We start from the raw sequence: 6,190 nt of genomic DNA, 5'->3' as shown, positions 1-6,190 counted from the left end.
TGCCTGCCACATGTCATCATCTATTTATATAGTGTAGTCACATTCCCTCTGTATACAGTGCAGATACATTACCCTATAGGTGTTAACCCCCTACCCTCCTATAAATACTGCAGCTACATGCTCCTAATAAGTGCCAATCACATATTGTGCTAGCCATATGCCCTCATACACGGTTCATGTTACAGTATGCCTATATACAGTGCAGTCACATAACCCCTAAAGTACTGCATGTGGGGTGGCGGGGTGTGGTGCAGGGCAGATGTTGTTACCCTAGGGGCAGATGGCTTTAACCCCTTGTATTTGTGACGCCAGGGCGTGGTTTAGCCTATAACCACCCGAAGGTATACCGCTGGATCCTGGGCTTGGCACGGGGGCAATGAAGACACTGACGCCAAGTTACGGACAACGGTAGCTTTACTGATATTAGACAGATGGTAAAGTCTATACAGTTCAGCCAGGGCCCAAGGAGGTGTGAGGTGACGCAGAGACCATAAGGGCTTGCTGGGACTTGTAGTAGGACTGGACAATTGAATGCAGACCATGCTGACTTGACAGATGACAGGGACTGGCTTGACTCATAAAGCTGTGACTTTATCTTACTTGACTTGATGGCGGCTGCAGGACTGGACTTTGAGGTCTCCAACACTCTGGACACACACACTAGACAAGACTGCACTGGACCTCAGCAGGAAGAGAGAAGCTCCACCCAGGGCTTATATGGGGAGACTAGCAGGGAGCCCATAGGTCACTCTAGGGGTCACCTGGTCACTGGTACCTCCTGGGTAACAATCACATGACATATCACATGGTATAACTCTTAAAGCAACATTACATTTTATAACACTTTACATGGTAAAACATATTTACAATGGGAAAACAAGTGCAGGGGCTTTGGGGAGACTGAAGAAGGCTGCCTGACAGGACAGCAGGAACGCGGGGTAACACCTCCCGTACTGGGCCACATCACATGGTCTTGCATTTAATGAGCTAACCATATACCCCCCCTGTATAATGCCTGCCACATGTCACCTATGAATAAAGTGTATCCACAGTCCCTCTATATACAATGCAGATGTATTTCCCTATAGATGTGTGGTGTCCCGGTACCGTATTGCATACCATACCTTGTATGGTGGTCCCCAAAGAGTTACTACGTTCAGGTAGGGTCCCCCAGGTGGGACAGCCCCTAGTCACCTCTTTTGTAATGTCTAAATGTATATATTTAGCATAATGTATATTAGTATGCTTACCTTGGTAGCGTCGCAGGACCTTCGGTCATGTGACTATGTTAATTCCTCTATGGTATGCAGGAGGACCTTTGGAGGTCCTTGGGTCACATGTTTACCCATAACTCTATGTACAGAAGATTGACAGTTGTTATGGACCAGTGAGCTTAAGTCCAGCCCCTGCCCATATAAGGGAGCTGCAGCCGATTATCACTCTCTTGGGTTGCTGCTCTCGTGGATAGCGGACTAGCAGGACGGATCTGCACAACTTTCAAAGACAAGCTAGGCCAGAAACCTGCCGGCCTCAGACCAAACTAAACCATGAGTTAAAATCTCAATCCCTGCTAAAGCTAGTGTGATTACTGGACCGAATCTAAATCCAGTGGATCACCGCAACAATTACCTTCCTAAGCTAAATAGACTCACGAGATCCCAACCACTTGTCAAGCTCTAATAGACTCTGTTGTATGGACTGTTCCTGTTCATTATTGCCTAAAATCTTCAGTAAAAGTTCCGACAAGTTTCTGCAAACCTCCGGTTGTGGACAATCAATTATTTCCTATCTCCCTATCGCTCTTTGGAAGGGTGGCGGTAGGATAAGCATTCAGAGAATAGCCTTCACCCTGGCGTCATGAATAGAAAGGGTTAAGCAAGCACCCTTAGTAACTGCACAGCTACACCCGCATATACCCTATTCCCCCAGGCTATCACATATGTCAGTCCTCTCCCCTCCTATATACAGTGCAGCCATATGTCCCCAATAAGTGCAGCCACATATCCTCTCATACATTGTGCTAGCCATATTCTCCCACACACAGTGACACATTCCCTCTATATAAGGTGCAGCCACATTACCCCCACATACCACCCACGTGCTATGCGGTCACATGCAACATGTGCCCCAAAGGTACAGACCCCATCCTCTATCCCCCTATGTACAATACAGGTAGAGAAGAAAGCAATGGTAGTCATGCCCCAAGCAAGGACAACCGGTCGCTGTCCCCATCGCCATTGCAAACACGTTTTCTAAGGTTGCCGCAAAGACGCCGGTGCTGGGCACTTCATCTCTGTCCCTTACATTGAGTGATGTCCCAAGCTGCTATAAACCAATATGTGGCCCCATAGCAGATCAGTCCTCAGGCAGCCTCCATAACCTCAGTTAACTTTTCGACTCCATAAAAATAAAAAAAATAAAAAAAAATAAAAATCCCTTTTCCGAAAAGTTTATATGAGTGCAGCCCCCAAGGGTGAATATTGAGAATTGTGCGCTGACATGAAGGAAGAGATCACGCAATGACTCGCTTGTAGCACTTCACCTCATGTCTCACCCTGTAATTTGGTGGAAAATGTTAAATGAGCTGAATTATAGAAAAAAGAGAGCGAGAGCCAGGTACTCGCTTACATAACGTCCTCTTGTGCTGCGAACGCGGACGCTTCACGAGATTGGATTCTGTGGCCTTTTTCGTAGACGGGAACTTGACGTGAAATGAGTCTCTTTCTGCGCCAGATTAATAAGGTGACGGGTTGAGAAGGAACACAGACCCCCATGGAATGACTGAGTCACTGAAATGAACTTATTTTCCATTTATACCAGTGTTTCCCAACTAGGGTGCCCTCAGCTGTTGCCAAACTACAACTCCCAGCATGCCCGGACAGCCTTCGGCTGTCCGGGCATGCTGGGAGTTGTAGTTTGGCAACAGCTGACGGCACCGTGGTTGGAAAACACTGATTTATACTATGTACACAGTACTGGGGGAGATTTATCAAAACCTGTCCAGAAGAAAAGTTGCTGAGTTGCCCATAGCAACCAATCAGATCGCTTCTTTCACTTTGCAGAGGCCTTGTTAAAAATGAAAGAAGCGATCGGATTGGTTGCTATGGGCAACTCAGCAACTTTCTCTCTGGACAGGTTTGGATAAATCTTTCCCATAACCTTCGCAATATGTCACTTGGGGGTTGTCGGAAAATTATGCAAGAAATTTACCAAAACCTGTCCAGAGGAAAAGTTGCTGAGTTGCCCATAGCAACCAATCAGATCGCTTCTTTCATTTTTAACAAGGCCTCTGCAAAGTGAAAGCAGCGATCTGATTGGTTGCTATGGGCAACTCAGCAACTTTTCCTCTGGACAGGTTTTGATAAATCTCCCCCAGTAAGGCTGCGGACTTCCACGGAACAATTCTTGCGGAAAGTTTGCCGTAATTTACTGCAAATTGGTTTGAATGGGATTCCACCGTTCCATTCAGCAGGGGAATTCCGTATTCTGTCGAAATATAAGACCGGTCTGATATTTTGCGTAATTTAAAGGAGTGCAATCCCATTGAAGTCAATGGGGCCTTGAATTTAGCAAAACTGCAAAAAAATTCTGCTTTTCTATGCGGAATTTGGGCCTTAAAGGGGTACTCCACCCCTAGACATCTTATACCCTATCCAAAGGGTGCGAACGCGAACATGCTAAGTTCGCCGGGAACTGTTCGCCGGCGAACAATTCGCAACATCTCTACCTGTCAGTGATTGGCTGAGCGTGGTGTCACTGCCAAAATCAAATTCATTTTGTAAGGTGGGGGGCAGAGCACTCAGTGAAGTGAGTCGGGCTTTGTTCTGGAGATGGTATGGGTCCCAGGTTTCAGACACTTTTTTACTTGTTTTATCTTAGTTTAATTCCCAGTCAGTCCCCGTGGTTCATGGTTAATTCTTGTGTAGTCCCTGTCTGTAACTTGAACTTGCTGTTGTTTATCATGTTGATTTAGCTTTTTGTTCTGTATTTGTTTATTTTTTGGTCTCTGGGTCCTAGTGTCTTTGTGTTGTTTGTGTAAGGCGGGGTTTAGACCAAGGAATTTATGCTCATAAATTCCGATGTAGCAGAATTAGATTGATGTCAATGCTTATTTTGCTGCTCAGTCCATACTACAACATTTCAGTCTTTGGAATTCTGCCACTGAAAGAATGATCCAAGTGATTCTTTCACGCAGTCCTACAATACCCACTTGGGGCGTCCTCGGGTGCTCCAGCTCGAATACTTCTGGCCTAAAAATCTTCCATGTGAACCTAGCTTTAGGGTCAGTTTTGCTGATTAGGGTTTTCATTATGGTCAGTGTTGTCGATGTTAGAGACAATATTCAGGGATAGATCAAGGGAAAGATTCAGGGAAAGTTAGTTAGGGTCAGTATTTGCATTTTTTTTTTGCCATTCACCATCCATCTGTTTTATTCCCTGACTACCATCTTCATCATTTCTTGGTGCCTGAACTGTATGGCCAACTTCAGGGCTTAGCTGGATCCTACTATGAGATGGCCCTTCATTCTATAAAGGGTTTTATAGGATTAGGGTAACAGCATCACTCCTGGTCATGGGTTGTGTCTGGTATTGCTTTTCATTGAAGGAAAGGCGGCAGAGATGCAACACCACACACAATGGCCCTCATTTACTTTTGCAAACCCAACATGTTTTGTCGGGTTGTGCGCCAGATTCTGGTGCATTGCGCCAGAAATTCTGTCTGCGCCAGAATTTGCGCCAGAATTGAAAAAACCCAGACTAACTCTCCATTTTGCTAAGAAAACTCAAAAAGGGGGTGTGGCTGTTGAGAAAATGGGGTGTGGTCACCAAAAAGGGGCGTGTTCCCGACATTTTTGCAAAGACCCAACATATTTACTTACTAAGGTTTCCACAGAAAATGTGGTGGATTTCAGCTGAGGAAAACCCCACAGATCAGAGCGTGTGTAAAAATACCAAAATGTAGGTGTGGTATCCCTCTGTCTAAAGTCCCCTCAGCCAGAGTCCCTCCATGTTAGTAGGGCTCTCCTGGAGAGCTACCCCTAGTCGCCTCTTAATGCTGTGTATTAAATGTACATATTTACGTATTTAATAGTAGTATACCTTTGTATCGCTTCTCGGCCTTTTGGCTAAGATCAAGTGTAGTATCTGTTCTTATCAGTTTTCATGCTGGTGAGGATGGGTGCTGCATGGAGGATGCAGGTGTACCAGGGCTTTCCGGGGCTGGTTCTGAGGAATCAGCTCGACGGCTGCCCCGATGTGACCTGTTCCCTCCGGGTATCGCCATGAGGCTGAGAGGGTCTAGAGCCGAGGTACTTTGTGCCTCGGGGAGTGGTGACCCCGAGGTGCCGAAACTCACTGGGAGGATAGGCTCACTGAGTTGAAGCACGGGCACCATAATCTCTTCACCTTGTGGCAATCACCTCTTGATTCCCGGCCTTCTGGCTAGGATCAGAGAAATTTTTATAGATCCGGCCGGATGTCCGGGCAGTATATCTGCACACATTCACTTATTTATTTATTTTTGTCTCACTGTGTCACTTTTTGCGTGTTGTGTGTTCACAGGATTTGTCAGGATGCGGTAGCCCTTCTGGGTGTCCCTCCTGGCGGTCTAGGGGAGGTGTGTGTGGCCATTAGGTTCCGCACCTCCCTGCAAACACCCCGGGTACTCCTGCTTTGGCAGGGTACCTACCGTTATCGGCTCTGCGGGCAGATACCTTGGCTAACGCCAAGGGGGATGCCGGGAGCATTTGTGGTCCCCTAGTAGCTTCGGCGAAAAGGGACATCGAACCTGGAACCTCGCAGGTACCTTTTGGTCCGGAGGCGAAGGGTAAGGTTTGTTGGGGGGCCTCTCTCCTATCGGAGAAGGGCTTGCGATAGACCGCATCCTTTGTGCATTTTTTTTAGTGTAACACGTTTGCACTTTTTCTTGCACTTTGGGTGAATCGAGAGCACGTTCCTCGGCTTTAGATAAAAAAAAAACAAAAAAAAAACCTTTGTATAGGACCTTAGAGGTCATGTGCCTTTAAATCATTTATGTTGTGCTATGGTTCAATGACCTTTGGGTCATGTGATATACCCATAGTTCCATAGGTCAGGACTGACAGGTTTGCAGAAACAATGAGCTTTGTACCTGCCCCCTTAATATATAAGGGGCTGCTGCCACTAGATTCTCTCTTTTCCTGTTGCACTAA

The 6,190-nt window shown here is 46.4% G+C and overlaps 1 pseudogene; it reads left to right on the top strand.

Annotated features, from left to right (window-relative positions):
• The first annotated feature begins 5,105 nt into the window (after positions 1-5,105).
• On the top strand, positions 5,106-5,215 carry LOC130275245 (U2 spliceosomal RNA; annotated as a pseudogene).
• The last annotated feature ends 975 nt before the right edge of the window (positions 5,216-6,190 follow it).

Source organism: Hyla sarda, chromosome 5 (assembly GCF_029499605.1).
Source record: "Hyla sarda isolate aHylSar1 chromosome 5, aHylSar1.hap1, whole genome shotgun sequence".
NCBI lineage: Eukaryota > Metazoa > Chordata > Amphibia > Anura > Hylidae > Hyla > Hyla sarda.
This window is presented reverse-complemented; position numbering and strand designations above follow the sequence as displayed.